This window comes from Macrotis lagotis, chromosome X (assembly GCF_037893015.1).
Source record: "Macrotis lagotis isolate mMagLag1 chromosome X, bilby.v1.9.chrom.fasta, whole genome shotgun sequence".
Taxonomy (NCBI): domain Eukaryota; kingdom Metazoa; phylum Chordata; class Mammalia; order Peramelemorphia; family Peramelidae; genus Macrotis; species Macrotis lagotis.
In genome coordinates, this window is record NC_133666.1 from 365,865,777 (window position 1) to 365,884,464 (window position 18,688).

The window sequence follows — 18,688 nt, forward strand, 5'->3', positions numbered from 1 at the left end:
CACAGGGAATCCCAAGCCATTGGCCTACTTGTCCTGCTCATAGCATCCCTTATTACATTTATAGCCACCTCTATAGCCACCACCCTTGCCACCACCCCACGGCCGGAGGATGTAGAGCACATGGCCAGACAAATGGCTGGAATCTTTCACCAGCAAAATGAGGTTAATAATCTCCTGAGAGGAGCTATCTGTAACCTAAACCAACAGCCAGCCCTCACTAATGAACGAATCTCTTTTGTAGAACAGCAAATTAGGACCATGTGTGATGCAAGATATACCTCCTTTTGTGTGACACCGTTCCTTGGAAAAAACCTTTCCCATGCCCAAACTCTCCTTGATAGGCAGCTTTCCTCCCAATGGGACTCCCACTTGCAATCCCTGCTTGCCAACATGACATATAAGGTCCTAGACCTCAATGACACGGTCCTCCGACCACGACTAGATAGTGATTCCATAGACATGCTCTTACATGATTTTTTTAGCTGGACTTCCCCAACCAAAATTGTTCTCGGGGTTCTCATTCTTATTTGTCTATTACTCCTCCTCTGTTCTTTGATTAACCGACGCATAGCTGCAAAAGCCCTCATCAGCTCTGCCATGACTATCCAGGCCCTCCAGGTCCTAAATGAAAAACAGGGGGGAGATGTGGGTACACAGGCTATTCTAACAGCCATGACACAAATCATCTCCAAGTAAACCACCACCTGGACAGTCTCAGGATCTGGCTTGCCGCCAGTCCTTGGGAGCCAGAATCCTTGGGAGCTGGACATTCCACCCCACTGTCCAAGGGCACTAGACACAACCGTACCTTATCATCTCCTCCCTAACGAACCCTCCTACCCTGTAATGCAAGAAGCTGTACCTATACATCGCTTGCACCCCTAACCATTACCTCATTATTCTTTGTTCTACCCCGGAAGACCTAACAGTATATATGTAATAGCTAAGCAATAATAAAATTGAGCTGGAGGCATAAGGCAGTAGTGGCTTGACTCCTTATTCTCAGCTCCCCTCCTGGAGGGAGGTCACCGCTGTGGGCCCCAAGGAAGGAAGCCACAGCAAATAAGAAACCTATCAGAAATCATGATTATATAAATAGATGCTGAAAAAGCTTTTGACAAAATACAGCACTAATTCCTCCGAAAAAGACTAGAGAGTATAGGATTAAATGGTTTGTTCTTTAGAATAATAAGCAGTATCTACCTGAAACCATCAACAAGCATTATATTCAATAAGGATAGGCTAGGGGCATTCCCAATATATAAGATCAGGGATGAAACCAGGATGTCCATTATCACCACTACTATTCACTATTATATTGGAAATGTTAGCCTCAGCAATAAGAGAGGAAAACAACATTGAAGGAAGTAGAATTTCTAAGGAAAAGACAAAACTCTCACTCTTTGCAGATGACATGGTATACCTAGAGAATCCCAGAAAATCATCTTAAAAATTACTAGAAATAATTAGCAACTTTAGCAAAGTCTCAGGATATAAAATTAACCCTCATAAATCCTCAACATTTCCACATATAACTAGCAAGATACAACAGAAAGTACTAGAAGGATAAATCCCATTCAAAGTAACCTTGGACCATATAAAATAACTGGGAGTCTATCTGCCAAGGTAGACTCAAAACCTTTTTGAAAACAATTACAAAACACTTCTTACACAAATAAAATCTGATTTAAATAACTGGGCAAATATAACTGCTCATAGATAGGCCAAGCTAATATAATAAAAATGACAATTCTACCAAAATTAAATTACCTGTTTATTGCCCTATCAATCAAAATTCCAAAAAAAAATACTTTAATTAGTTAGAAAAAGTTTTAAGTAAATTCATATGGAGAAATGAAAAGTCAAGAATTTCTAGAGATTCAAAGCAGAAAAAAGTGCAAAAGAAGATGGTTTAGCCTCACCAGATCTAAAATTATACTAAATTTATACTAAAATTATACTAAAAAACATCAGTCATCAAAACTGTCTGGTACTGGCTAAGAAACAGAGTTGTGAATCACTGGAATAGACTAGATGCAATAGCAGAAAATGATTATAGTAATCTGCTGTTTGATAAACTCAAAGAGTTAAGCTATTGAGATAAAAACTCTCTCTTCAATAAAAACTGTTGGGAAAATTGGAAGTTAGTATGGAAGAAACTTAGATTAGACCAACAGCTCACATCCTATACCAAGATAAGATCCAAATGGATATTGGATTTAGACATAAAAATAATATGATAAGCAAACTTAGAGATCAAGGAGTAGTTTACCTGTCAGATCTCTGTAAAGGGAAGCAGTTTATGATCAAGGAAGAGATAGAGAACATCATTAAAAACAATCTAGATAATTTTGATTACATTAAATGAAAAAAGCTTTTGCACAAATAAAACCACTGTAACCAAGATAAAAAGAAATGTAGTAAATTGGGAAAGAATTTTTACAAGTATTTCTCACAAAGAACTCATTTCTAAAATATACAGAGAACTGAGTCAAATTTTCAAAAAAAAAACATTCCCCAATTGACAAATGGTCAAAGAATATCTGAAAGGCAATTTACAGATGAAGAAATCAATGTGATCCATAGTTGTATAAAAATTGCTCTAAATCATTACTTATTAGAGAAATGCAAATTAAAGCATCTCTGAGATACCATCTAACACCTTTCTAACTGGCCAACATAACCAAAAAGGTCAATGATCAATGTTGGAAGAGATGTGGGAAATCTGGGACACTAATACATTTTTCGTGGAGCTGTGAACTCACCCAACTTTTCTGGAGAGAGATATTTGGATTTATGTCCAAAGGGCAACAAAAATGTGCATACCCTTTGACCCAGCAATATCACTACTCGGTCTATATATACCCTGAAGAGATGATGAAAAAGGGTAAAAACATTACTTTTACAAAAAAGTATACATAGTGGCCCTGTTTTTGTGACAAAATATTTGAAACTGGGAAAATGTACTTCAATTAAGTAATGGCTTTTAATAAACGGAGGTACATGTATATCATGCAACATTATTATTCCGTTACTAACCAGGAGGATGGGAATTCAGGGAAGCCTGGAAGGATTTGCATGAACTTATGCTGAGTGAGATGAGCAGAACCAGAAAAACACTGTACACCCTAATAGCAACATGGGGGTGATAAACAATCTTGATGCACTTGATCATTCCATCAGTGCAATAATTAGGAACACTTTTGGGCTATCTGTGATGGAGAATACCATCTATATGCAGAGAAAGAATCCTGGAGTTGGAACAAAGAACAATAACTATTACCTTTAGTTTAGAAAAAATGAACCAAAAAGTCATTATCTTATTATGTAATTCTGCTATTTCTTATACTGTAATTTTCTTCCTTAAGGATATGATTTTTCTCTCATCACATTCTACTTAGATCAATTATACCTTGGAAGCATTGTAAAGTCTAACAGACTGCCTTCTGTGTGGCAGTGAGAGAAGGAGATAAATAAAAGAAAAAGAGAAAAGCTCTTACTTTCTGAAAGTCAAATTAAATTAAATTACTTTTTAAAAGTTTTCATCATTCTAAATTCTAAATAAAATTTACTTTTGGTATTTAAAAAGAGAAAATATTATGTATTAATAATATTGGTTATTGAAACAAGGAAATTATTATTATCATTGTGTTTGGAAATATTGTGTATTTCAGCATTTGAAAAAATCTATTATTTTTGTGAGAAAATTAAACTAAAACCATAATAAATATGTCAGGTAGTTGACATGATGTTTTTTATATGAGCTAATATTCTGTGAAAAACTGTAGCAGCTTCAAATTTTAAAAAATGGAAACCCTCAGTTTGTAGCTTTTTTCCTGCCTTAACAAAAATTAACTAAACAAATAAACATTTTATATATCTTCATTAAAATGTGATATTTTTTATTGTTTTAAGTTTGGAAAAAAGGGATAACATGTTTGTCCATGAAGGCTATTTCATTAAGTTATCATTCCAATTGAATGTGTTGTACTTTGAAGTTGTCTTTCTCATTAAAAGAGAAAAAATATGGTATAATGGAGAAAATAACAAATTAAGTCAGAGGACACAGGTTCAGATGGAAGCTCTTATCTCAGAATCCCTAAGATATTGCTAAGCCTTTTTTTCCTTTTTGAGAATCAGTTTTCTGATCTGCAAAAAGAGTTAATTTAACTAAAATTTTTTTTAAAAAACCTTTTATTTCAAAACAAATAGTTTTTATATAAAAATGAAAGCCAAGCAGCCAGAAAAGTATAAGGCTATTTCTAGAAGTCGGCTGGGAAGGAGAACCAAGGTAAGTCTATATATTCAAGGAGATTAATTGGATTTACAGTGGTTTCTATGTTTCCTTCTGATGGGGCATCTAACTTGTTTCTTTTTGGAAACACATTGCCTAAAAGAAGTTACCTATCATCCAAAGTGCTTCATAAATGTTTAAAATACTTATTACATTGGATTATCAGGGATATATTAAATTTCAAATAAAAAAGGTGAAGTAAATCTTGTCTGGTCTGTGTATCTGTGTATTTGTGTATAAGTCTGTGTTTGTGTATTTGTGTGTGTGTGTGTGTGTTTGTATGTGATGTTATATGGCAATAGGGGCTGGAAGAGGCTGGCAAATATCTTAGGTTTTGAATCATAATTGCTGATGGAAAGTAGATTTTAGAAAAGAGAAAGGATGATTTGAAATGGGAACAGGTATATCATAAGATAGTGAGAATTGAATATATCAGCCTGGATTTAAAGACATCATTAATGGTTCAATTTTAGTTAAGGAGGAATTCTATAGTAGGTATCCCAGTAAAATGTGGTTAGTACTGTGCTATTTATCATTTGGGGTTTGAAGAGTCATTGATACTTTGTTTATCAAATTCTGAAAAAAAAAATACAGGAAATAGCTCAGGCCAAGGAAAGAAAGATCTCTAGTTACTATAAATTCTTTTGAACCTAAGAATGAAATATTTAATAGGAATAAATATATCTTTTTTATACTTTAGTTGAAAATATTAATCAAAAAATGCTCAAGATGGGAGGTGACACTAAGACTGATCATTAAAAAATATCTCAAGATATTAGTTCAATATCAATTAATATTATAGTTCGTGCAATTTTATGCTGTATAATTCTAGATGTTGCCAGGAAAAAGTAAGATGAGTACCATGGAATAGTGAGTCATATTTTTGCCCAGAATGTCTGTCCAGACATTTAACTTATAGGTAATTTTGTCCTTCAGAATATAAAATCAGACTGTTTTTCACATAGATTCAGTACCTTTTCACTTTTATGATTGCTCATGCTATTGCCTTTATTTAGAATACCCATTACCATTTCCTTTTTTAATGGACAGAATCCATGATTCAAAATCAGAAGCCTTGCACTCAAAACTTAATTATTCTACTTATTTCATGTTTGTGTGTGTGTGTGTGTGTGTGTGTGTGTGTGTGTGTGTGTGTGTGTCCTTTGGCAAGTCATTTAATGTTCCAATTGTGAAACAGGACAATTGGATTCCTGTTTATTTCATATCTAATTATATGGTCTTTTGAAATCTGCTACTTGAAATAACAATTTTAGATAGTCTTTTAAAAAAGTTATCAAAGTTCTATACATAGAATAACTCATTATATCCTCACAATTAACCTGTAAATGTGCTAATACAATTGTGTCTTTCAACATTTTACAGATTTGGATATAGAGATTCGCAAGGTTAAATGAGATTCTGAGTCATTGTAAGTGAATGATCCCCAACCAAGATGCAAGATGGAAGGCTAGAAAAGGCCATTGACCCTTTCCACAGCAGCTTTTTTCCCCTATGAGACAGTAAAATTTATGTATCAATAGTGTATATCTTTTATCCATATTCTTTATGCAACTATTTTTAAAAAATGCACTGGTTTAACAAATTCTTCTTACTGGTAGAAATGAATGTTCTAGCCTGGATAAAGGTGGATGCAGAGTTGTTGAGAGGTGAGAACTTAATTTGCTGTTAAAAATTCCTTTGGTAACTCTTCAAGTGAAGGATTTTTGATATGTGGTCACTTTAGGTGCTTCTGGCTTCCACATTCAATAGAGGAAATAGAAGAGACCAACCTAATTTTGGGTTTCTGAAGGATATAATTCTTGGAAGTTATGAAAGAAGTGGGAATTCTATCAAGACCCTGGTCACAGTTTGCTTCTCAATAGACTTTGGGAAGTTTGCCCTTAGATGGGATGCAGGACATTCCCTCTTGGTTGATCTGAATTACCTTGCTCCCAATAGGAAAGCTCTTTTGCACTCTGTTGTTTGGTATATATGTGTGTGTGTATATATATGTATATGTATATATATATATATATATATATATATATATATGTATATATATATATATATATGTATGTATATGTATATATGTGTATATATATATGTAAATATTTATATTATATATGTAATTTGGATAAATGGGTTTACTTTATCTTCTCTATGTGTGTTCATCATAGATGGGGAAGATATTAAGTATTTAATATGAAGCTTATTGTCCCCTTGCCCCCAAATGACAAAGCAATCTAAAGTTATTTCAAACATGGTCATTTCCTGTATACAAATAATATTTGAGGAAACAGATATACTTTTGGTCAGGTACACCTCTTAAAGATAAAAGAGGACAGCCTCTCATCATACATAGGCTTCTTTACACATGTGGTATAGTCTTTTCTCTATACCTATTAGATCATTTATGAAGTAATGTGTTTTTAATGGTCCATAATATAATAATCCAGGACCTCCTCCTATTAGTTAATATCAACTTGTTCTCTAGGAATCTCTATAAATTTGAAGCTGAACTGACTTGAGGAACTTGGATTGGTCTGAGCATGTGGAGCTGGAGACAGTGACAACTACAACCTATTTTTTGTCCTATTGATATCAGCTCTTCCTCTATGGCTACTATTCCTGTAGAGCATTGTCACTCTCTCTCGCTTTTGTGCTGCATTTATACATATAAGCAAAAGTTCTACTACAAACCTGGGTCTTCTTTAATCTACATCAAACTCTATGCCATATACAATGCCATTTTTTGTTGTTTCTCGGTTGTTGTTCACTTGAGTCATATCTTATTTCCCACTTGGAGCTTTCTTGGCAAAAATACTGGAGTGGTTTAGTATTTCCTTCTCCAGCTAATTTAAGAAATGAGAAATAGAGACAAAAGTTGTGGGGGTCCAGCCTCGGCAGGGTCCTTCATACCTGACAGGAGGGATAGAGTTGGCAAAATGAGTTGAGTCAACAAGGGGGTAGAGGCAGGAGCAGGTTGACTGACTGTCAGCTGCTTGGATTTATTTTTATAGTCTCAGAATCATGTATGTTTCAAGCAAGCAAGCTGAGATCATTTCCTTGGTTACAAAAGTGTACAATTTTCATCATCAATCATATAGTTCATATGGTTACAAGTCTTAATCATGTGATTACAAGTTTAAGTAATAACCATATAGTTAATTGATTTCTTATCCCTACTCAGACCATGATGACCTTAAACTAGTCTGTTACCTTATTTATAGTATAATTGTTAATTCATTTAAAGTTATTAATTAAAACAATTCTTTTAATGGAAAGTTTTTTATATTTTTTTGTGTAAGTAATCTTTTTTGATACACTCCTTTAACAATCTATAGGGTCTTTATGCTTGTCCACCCATCCATTAACTCTTACAATAACCATTTATTCTTTCAGACCTTGTTGGTAGAAGCCACAGTTTCTGTGACTTTTTTATTCTTTCCCATGAAACTAAGGTTGCTGGAGTTCACATATCGGTCACCTGTACTAACTATTTTCTCACCATCTTTTTCATATATTCCATGTATGGTAAGGGGGGCAAAACTATTAATTTCCCTGGAATTCTATCTGACCCATCTTGTATCTGTTTTCCCTGTATATATTCTGGTATCTCCTTGGAATTCCCAGTGTTGGGTTTTCCATAGATTTCATAATGTTGAAGTCTTTTGTATGCCTCAGGGAGAGGCAGTCCTGTAAAATTTGGACAGACTTCACAATTTGTTTTATTCGAAGAATTTTTCTGAAATCCTTCCTTTATAGTCATTCCAGTATTAAGGTGACTAAATATTGTAATCAATAATAAAACTATAAATATTGGTATGCATGAAATCCTTATATATATATATATATATATATATATATATATATATATATATATGTATATATATGAAGGAAATGTTGTTCTATCAGGCAGTATGACTGCCTTGAGTCTTCTTGCTGCGACTTTGTCAAACAGCTTAGAGCCCCTGGCTCCCAACAAAAAGTATTGAATGTCTTGTCGAGGGTCACACCAGTAAATGTCTTGGAACAGAAGTAAATACAGAAAAATAAGTTTTCCTGACCAGATTGAAACTCTGTCTGCTCTATCACTTAGCTGCCCAAATAGTACAAACCCTTGTATAAATGCCACCTCATCCAACAAACTTCCACTATCAAAACAATATATATATATATATATATATATATATATATATATATAATCCAACTCTTAGAAATGATATTTTATTCTACATTTTCCATTACTCTATGTATTATTCTAATGTATAATAATTTTATAATAAAGCACACACACTTAAAGCAAGAGCTAGCTTAATTATCTTTTGATGAATTGTTTTCCTCATATCACCAGTGTTTTAATTGATCATTACTAAATACAGAAATGAAGAAATCATGAAATATTAATGTAATTGTTTTCTTTTACAAAATGAACTATTACTCACCCAGGATTTTCATGCTCCTCATATACATATAAAATTGTATTTTACATATTTCCATATTAGCTGGGTTGCAAGAAAAGAATTAAAAGTAAGGAGGGGGGGAGATGAGAATAAAAGGAAAAAAATAAAGGAAAATTTAAAAGCTGGATACAGTATGATTTTCTCTGGATTCAAACTCTGTGGATATGGATGATGTTTTCCAGAACAGAACTCTTAGGACTGTCCATGATGAAAAAAACTACTGAGAAGAGCTCATATATAATAGTTGATCATTTCACAATTTTGTTGTTAATGTGTACAAAGTTAAAAAGAAATGTAAAAGGGGGGAAAACAGAAGCAAAGGGATAAGGACTGATAGAAAGAAGAACTAATTGAGATGCAACTGTCAGAAGCAAAACCTTGGTGTGGAAGGATAAAGGGAAAGGAAAGAGAAAAGTAAAAACAGGAGGAGATAGCATCAAGGGAAATACAGAGTACGTAATTGTAATTGTAAATGTAAATGTGATGAACTCTCCCCAAAATGGAAGTGGATAGCAGAGTGAATTAAAACTACAATCCTACAATATGTGGTTTACAAGAAATATATTTGTAGCAGAGAGACATAAACAGGCTAAAGGTAAAAGGCTGGAGCAGAATATATAATGCTTCAGATAAAGTAATAAAAAAAAAGCAGGTATAGTAATCCTGATGTCAGGCAAAGCAAAAATAAAAGCAGATCTCATTAAAAGGGAATAGGAAAGAAACTGCATCTTTTTTTAAAAGGGTACCATAGGCAATTAGCTAATGTCAATATTAAATATATGATCCAAGTAGCATATCATTCAAATTCTTAGAGGAGAAGAAGCTAAATGAATTACAGGGAGGCAAAGGAAGTAAAACCAAGAGTGGAAGACTTCAACCTCCCTCTAACTACAAAATAAACAATAAGTAAGTTAAGGAGGTCAATAGAATTTTAGATAAGTTAGATATAAGACTTCTGGAGAAAACTGAATGGGTTCTCTGCAGTATATGGCACCTTTCAAATATTGGCTATATATTTGGGCATATGAATCTCACAATAAAATTTAGCAAAACAATATATGCTTTTCAGATCACAATGTAATAAATATTATGTGAAGCAAAAGACTATAGAAAGATAAACTAAAATTATTTGAAAACTAAATAGTCTAATTTTGAGGAGTGAGTGATGAAAAACTAAATCATAGAAATAATCAACAGTTTAAATGAAGACAATAACAACAATGAGATATGGCAAAACTTGTGGGATGTAGATGATAATAGGGGAATGATAATAGGGGAAATTTAACATCTCTCAATTTTATATGAATAAAATAGAAAAAGAGAACAGTAATTTGGGCATACGAGTAAGAAAACTCAAAAAAGAACAAATTAAAAATCCTCAATTAAATACCAAATTAACATTTCTAATAATCAAAGGAGATATTAATAAAAATTGAAAGTAAGAAAACTATTGAACTAAGAAAAAATAAGAGTTTTATGAAAAAATAAAATAGGAAAAAGGAAAACCAAATTACCATTATCAAAAAAGAAAAGGTTGAACTTATCACCAATGAAGAAGTAAATAGAATAACAATTTGAAGTTATATTGCCCAACTATATGCCAATAAATTTTACAATTCAATTTAAGTAAAATAGAACAATATTTACAAAAATATATGCTACCAAGATTAACAAAACAAGAAATAAAGTTCTTATTTAACCCCATTTCTAAAAAAAATATTGAAAAAATTATCATTAAACCTATGATGGAAAAATCTCAATACATCTGTATTTACAAGTGAATTCTACTCAACATTTAAGAAGCAATTAATTCCAATGCTATATAAACTATTTTAAAAATAAATATAGAAGGAATTCTGTCAAATTTATTTTTTTCACACCAATATGATCTTGATACCTAAACCAGAAGAGTCAAAATAGGCAAAAAATTTATAAACCAATGTCTCCAATGAATCTTGATGCAAAGATTTTAGATAAAATGTTAGTAAAGAGACTAAAAGTAGTTATTACTAGGATAACATACCATGACCAATTAGGCTTTAGACCAAGTATATTGAAGCATATGTAGGCATGCTTCAGTATTATGAAAACAATCAGCATAATTGATGATGTCAATAATGAAATACACACAAATCATATGCTTATCTCAATAGATGCTGAAAATGTGTTTGACAAAATGCAGCACCCATTTCTATTGAAAGCCTTTAGAGAACATAGTTCTCTAACATAGAACATGGTTTTATTCTAAAAAAATCAAAGGAACACTAAAATGACTCAAATGGTGAAAAAATATTTATTAAACTCTTTTTTGTGGTGAAAATATTTGGAAATTTAAGAGTATTTAAAACATTTATTATTCTGAAATATATTTTTGAATATCTGATTTTTCTCAAGGCTCTATGAGAAATAAACACTTTAATTCAGTTCTCTCAAAAGAAATGTTAAGTTTCCCAAAAGTGTGAAATGTTTCTACTGAAATGGCAAAAAAAATACAATTACCTCACTGTTTTTTTTCCTTCATAAACACTGTTATTTTTCTCATTAAGTGAGAATTCTTGAGCTAATTAAAGGAATCTGAATATTCACACAACTCTCCTTTCAGAAGTCCAAGTCAATGACATTAATGTTACTGATTAAGTGATAAGTTTAAAAAGCAGAACCTGACCAGGGCTCTTTAAGACTTCCAATATATATGGATACCTTATTTCATTCATGTGTGAATATAAGCATATAAAATGTGATTGATTGTATATTGTTGTTTATTTTAATTCATTTTTTATGATTTTTATGATCTCTTAGAGATATAGAAATAATAGGTATTTTCCTGGATCTAAGGGTATACACAATTCTGTTGCACTTTAGGCGTAATTCCAAATTTCTCTCCAAAATGCTTGAAGCAGTTCACAGCTCCACCAACAATGCATTAGTGTCCAAATTTTCCCACAGCAGCTTCAACATGGATCTTTATCCCATTTTGACATCTTAGTGAATCTAATAGGTATAAGTTGTTTTAATTTGCATTTCTCTAATAAATAATGACTTTTAGTATTTTTTCATGACTATGGATAACTTTAATTTCTTCATCTGAAAATTGCCCTTACGTATCATTTGACTATCAATTGAGGGACAGTTATTCTTATAATTTTGATTCAGTTCTCCTTATATTTTAGAAATGAATATGTCATCAGAACTAGCTATGAAAATATTTCCCATTTTTCCATATAATTTCTAAGCTCTGCTGCATAGTTTTTATTTTTTGCTAAAACTTTTTTTAATTTGAAATAGTCAAAATCATCCATTTTGCACTGTATATTGTACTCTATCTCATGTTTGGCCATAAACTTCTCCCCTGTTCATAGATCCATTAGCTAGAGTATTTATTATTATATTAATTGATCAATGGCATCACACTATATATCTAAATCCTGTACTTATTATGATCTTATTTTCATGTAAAATGCCAATTTTCCCAACAGCTTTTGTCAAATAGTGAGTTCTTACCCTAGAAGTTACTGTCTGAGTTTATCAAACAATAGATTACTTTCATAATTAATTACTGTTTGTTTTCTACCAAACCTAATCCACTGATCCACTTGTCCATATCTGAGTCAATATCAAACAACAGTTTTGATGACTCCCACTTCATTATATTGATTTAGATCTGGTAGAATTAGGCCATTTTACTTTGCTTTTTGCTTTTATCAGTTCCCTTCATATTCTTGAAATTGCCTTGCTCCAGATGAATTTTGTTACTATTTGTTCTAGCTCTTTAAATAGTTTTTTGATAACTTGATTTGTATGGTACTGAATAATTAATTTACTGTGGGAACACAGGCTATTCTAACGTACCGCCACCTGGCAGGAGCTGGCATGCCACCCTAAGAGATAAGGTACGCTGGAGTCCTTAGGAGCTGGACATTCTGCCCCACAGCCCAAGGGTACAAGATACAGCTGTGTTTTACCACCTCCCCCCTAATGTGCCCTGTTAACCTGTAAAACAAGATGCTGCACGTACACCCTGCTTGTACACCACCATTCCCTCATTTTCTTTGTTCTCCCCCTGCAAGACCTAACAGGATATATATAGAAGCTAAGCAGTAATAAAATTGAGCTGGAGGCATAAGGCAGTAGTGTCTTGACCCCTTATTCTCAGCTCCCCTCTGGGAGGGAAATAGTCTCTGTGGGCCCCAAGGTGAAGCAAGCCACAACAATTTACTTTGGAGAGAATAACAAATTTTTGATTTATTATCTCTGCCTAGAGATGAGCACTTGACATTTCTTCGAGTTGTTTAGATCTGATTTTATTTCTGTGAAAAGTATTTTCTAATTGTGTTCAAATAATCTTTGAATTTGTCTTGGGAAATAGATCCCCAAGAATTTTTTGTTGTCTACAGTTACTTTAAATGGAATTTCCCTTTCTACATATTGCCCTTGGACCTTATTGGTAAAATATAGACATGATGGTGATGTATGTGCGTTTTCTACTTTGTTAGAATTGTTACTGTTTCAAATAGTTTTTAATTCATTTTCTAAGTATACTATCATATCATCTGCAAAGGAATAAATTTTCTTAACTTATAAGAATTATCTATCTAAAACTATCAGCAAGGATAATATGTAATTGGGTTAAACTAGGAACTTTTCCAATAAGATCAGGGGTGAAACAAGGATGCCCATTATCACCACTATTATTCAATATTATTTTAGAAATGTTAGCTGTAGCAATAAGTGAAAAATAAATTGAACAAATTAGAACAAGTTATAAGGAAATAAAACTTTCACTCTTTGCAGATGAAATAAACTAACTTTTGTAAATAAATCTTTTTTATTTATTCATTTTCATCCATATGCACGTGCATATTTATAAGTTACAAAATTTCCTTTCCTCTTCTCTTTCCACCCCTCCTCCCCTCAGCTGTGAACAATCAGGTTAGCATTGTACATGCATATTTTGATAAACATGTTTACAAATTAGTTATTTTAAGTATGAGAACTTAAGACTAAGTGAAAGACACACAAAAAGAGATTCTTTTTTATAATGTGCTCATCAGATTCAGATTCTGAAGATGTTTTTGTTGTTGTTTTATTTTGTTTTGTTTTTCTTTCTCTGGCTGGGTATAATATAGTCTATATCTTGTCTAATACAGTTGTCCTAGCTCTCTGAACTGCTTGAGAGAAGCTGCTTCTATTAAGGTTGTTACATCAATCATTTTTCACACACAGAAACAATCACATGCAGATGTAGATGTATACATATATTTCCCCATTCACTTTTTTTCTCCAGAGTTGCTTTATTTTTTATGTACCAACGAAATAGTAAAGTATAGAAAAAAACTATTCAGTGTCCATGAGTCCAAATTTTACAGGCCTTGGTATACACAATTCTACCCTAGAGAATAACTTCAAATTTAATGTGTACAGCTATTACAGAAGTGTCTCCAATTACCAATTAATGACAATTTAATACCTATTTTAAGCAATCCAATCCCTATAAAGGATAAAATAAAGTAAATTAGAAAGATATACTAACTCAATTATCTGTGATTAGAATATTCAACCCACTAAACATGTAATGAAAAGAATTATGTCTGTAAATGAAATCCTATTAATAAATTCATAAAATGGAAATTATGAGTTGGAAGGGACCTTCCATATAATCTAGATTACCAATACACTAATTTTGCTAATGATGAATTAAAGTCAGGATTATTGAAATGAATCAGCCATAATGACTCAGATAGTAAGTGTTACTGCTAATAGTAGAACCAAATATATGTGATTCCCAAACTATCTTTCCATTAGACCATACTGCCTTTCTCATCCTCTTCAACAAATATATGATATACATTTAATTATTTGACACAGTGAATTTAGGTGTTAAAATTTAGCACCATATGCTGCTTATGCATAGTAGTTTAAATCAGATAAAATATAATCAAGGAACTAATTACATACGCATTTCAGGGGGTTGGTGAAGTCACAATACATTTAAATGATCATTCATTGTTGCTACTTATTCAGTCAAATCCACTGAAATTTCAGGAAGATTTTTCCCTTGTTTTCATTGAAACGTTGCTGTATCTGAAACGGATCAGTCCTTTAGACACAAAGAGTTAGATTCCAAAAAAGATTTTTAACTTCCCTCATTAATTTCTGAAAACATAATACCCCCTATATAATGTGTTATATATATTTTAATAGAAGCTTCCAAAAAATCCATATTTTTACATAGTATATACTAAAAGAGTTAATACAAAACTTTAAAATTTGTTAAAGTGAACAGATGAATAGAAATTGGTGTCAGATTCCCAAATAAAATGTAAAGCAAATTAAATATGGAAACCTTCCCAGAATCTAATCTATATTTTATAACTTGACAATGATCACCTGCTCTGCACTCTGGATTTTGGTATTCTGCTAATATAATATACTTTCCAGATCCAAAACCACATTTCCTGACTAAATTACCCCTCTAGTTATTTATTGTTGTTTAGAGATTTTTTGCATATTTTCCTTCATACAAATTGCAATGTAATTATAATTTGAAGATTATGTATTTCAGTGGTAATTTCCTTTTTTCTCCTTCTGACATTTTTTGACCAAATGGCACTAACATATATGCAAAGTTTCCTCTTATTCAAACCATAACACCTCTGCTGGTAGATTATTAAAACTCCAGCAGAATCATGTCCCTCAAAAGAATAACAAATTTCTTTCTTGGGCATATATGATAACCAAAGAAGGGAGTCTTACAAAATATGAAGTTATGGTTCTTATCCCAATTTACCTTGAAAAGACATACTCTAATAATAGTATGGGGTCTACTTAATATATTATGCTTTCTCTGGAATGAAATTATATATAACACCTACCAAAGTGTTTTATCCCCAAAAGGCAAAAAAGATTGGTGAATGTGGTACTGAGACATATCTTTACAAAAACAATAGATTTCATTTTTTTACACATTCTACTTTTTGAAATTAATATGCATCCATTGTCCCTATATATAAAACTATTGCATCAACGTAGATTTTTTCCTAGAAATCATTTCTGATGAATTTCCTGAAAAAGCACAAAAAATAGTTAATAGTACATAAGAATTGTGATTCAAATAACAAAAATAATATATTTTATAAGTAAAATCATTTGAGGAAGATGAGTCTACATAAAAATCACATGATTAAAAATGATTTTCATAGTATTCATAAAGAGCTTTTTGTCCCAAACATAGTGAAGTCATTTGCATCCTGTTCGATGGAGAGACAAGACCCAATATTTCCTCTAAGTCCAGTCTTGTTAATCACATTCAACCCTTTAAGTATACTAAGAGAAATACAATTCTCAAGAGTTACAAGTGTCATAACTTCCCTTATAGGGTTGTATACAATTTGATGTTCTTGACTAACATTTGTTTTGTTTTGATTCATTTTTTCTTTCCCCTTCTCATATAGCTTTTTAGGCATTTCTTGAGATGAATATTTGACAATTGAATTATAAGTTCAATTCTGTTCTTTTTGTCAAGAAATTCTGGAAGTCCTCTATTACCTTGAACACACATCTTTTCCCGTGACAGTATATGCTAAATTTTGCAAGGTAATAATTTCTTGGTTATAATCCGAGGTCCTTTGCCCAAGGATCATGATACATGGTATTACATGTATTCTAGTCCTTCAAGAATGAGGCTGATATGCCCTGAGTAAATCTGGCTGTGTTTCCTTTATATTTAAATTGTTTCCTTTTTGCTGCTTGTAGTATTTTCACCTTTATGTGACTATTTTGGAATTTGACCTTAACAGCTTTTGAAGCTTTTATCCTGGAGTCACTTTCTGGAGGAGTTCTCTGTACTCTTTCAATGGCCATATTGTCTTCTAGTTTGAGTAGATTTGAACAGTTCTACCTAATAATTTCCTGCAAGATATTTTCCAGTTTCTTTTAATCTAGGCTTTCTAGTAGTCCAATGATTCATAAGTGATCTCTCCTGCATCTGTATTCCATGTTATTTCCTTTTCCTAAAAGTTACTTTACATTTTCCTCAGCCTTTTTATTTTGTTTGATGGAATCCTGTAGGCTTATAGATTCATTGTTGTTTATTCATTTTATTTATTTTATTCAATTAACTTTTGTGTTTCCTTTCCCAGTTGGATAATTTTATTTTATGAAGAGTTACATTATTTTTTCCCGGTTGGCTATTTTTACTTTTAAAGCAATTGATTTATTTGGTCCATTTTTCACAATTTTCCTGCATGGCTATCATTTCTTCTTTCCACTTTTCTTCTCTTCTTTGGTTTATAATTTTTTTTTTTAAAGATCTTATATGAGCTTTTGGATTTGAGTGCAATTCATAGGCTCTTATGTGACTTCCCCTGTAAAAAATTACTGATTTCTTCTTCAGACATGGCATGGTTATCATCTTTATTTGCAAAATAGTTTTCTAAAGTGAGCATACTTTTACCTTTATTTTGCTCATCTTTGTTATTCTTTTCCTATTCCTGGGGTATAGTGAGCAAAGATCCAAGCTTATTATGATAGAGCTGGGGTCTGATCTCTTGTTTTTTCATTGATCAAGATGATTCCTATGTAGTTCAGGTCTAGCCTTTGCAGAGTTTATTACCTCTTTTATGCCCTGGTTCTTACTATGCAGTGGGTTTGTTTCCAACTCAGTCCCATCTTTTGCCCCAGCGTTCTCAGGGTTCATACTTTTTTGAGGTTGGGAACCTCCCAGCTGTCTTGCTATCAAACTGCTGGGGCTGATGCTGTTGTCAAACTGGACCTGCAATTCACTGTGCCTACAAATCTTAACTGACTTTTCTGCTCTCCTGCCTTACTGAGTTTTACTTTCCCTTTTGCCACAAAAGAGACAGACTTTCACAGAGGATTCTTCAGGATGTCTACTGTTGAAATTGTCTTTGAATCTTCTCTTTTTCTTGGTAAAACCTGTAGCTTTAGTGCCCTTCAAGAGCTCATCATTTCTTATAGCATAGAAGTATTCCATCACAATTATATTTTACAACTTGTTCAACCATTACTCATTTCATAGACATTCCTTCAATTTTTAGTGATTTTCTACCCCAAAGAGAATCATTATAAACATTATAAAAAAAAAATGTTTATAATCTTGACTCCAGGACCGGTGCTCTATCTACTTTGCTACCTAGTTGCACCATTATAAAAACTTTAAAACATACAGGTTCCAGGTTCTTTTTCTTTTTCCTAATCATCCTTTGAAATAGGCTTAGTAATATTATTGCTAAGCCAAATGGTATAAGCAGTTTAAATCTGTAGGTATTTTTCCAGATTTTTCTACAAAATGGTTAGATGATTATAGAATTCCACAAACAATGAATTTTAGTGTTCTGATTTTTCCACATCTACTCCAAAATCTATCATTCCCCCTCTATTATTTTGGCCATCTAAAAGGTATAAAATATTATCTTAAAATTGATTTATTCTGTATTTGTCTAATTTATGGTGATTTATAGCATTTTTATGTGACTGTAAGTTATTTTATACTCACCATTACAAATCTCTCCATTCATATCATTTGAGCAATTATCTTTTGAAGAATGACTCATATTCTAATTTATCTGATCAAGTTTTAATTATTATTTGTGAATTTCCTTTCTTGTTTTTACTCACTATTTTCCTTCTTAACTTTTATCCTATCCCTGTTACAATATGTTTTCCCCTTACCTTCTAATTCCTTTTTTAATCACTTCCCTAAAATTACCTCCATTATAATATCTTCTCATCTCCCAATCTTATTCTATATACCCTTTTAGGTATTCCAACCATAGACTCCAGCTTTTTTCCTCTCTGGAAGTTCAGCAGACTTCCAAACCTCTTCAGATATAAATTTTGTTTCCTTTTCAACACAGATGAGAGTGAACAACATCAGCAATTTGCCATTTCCACCTTATTTTTCTATATTAAT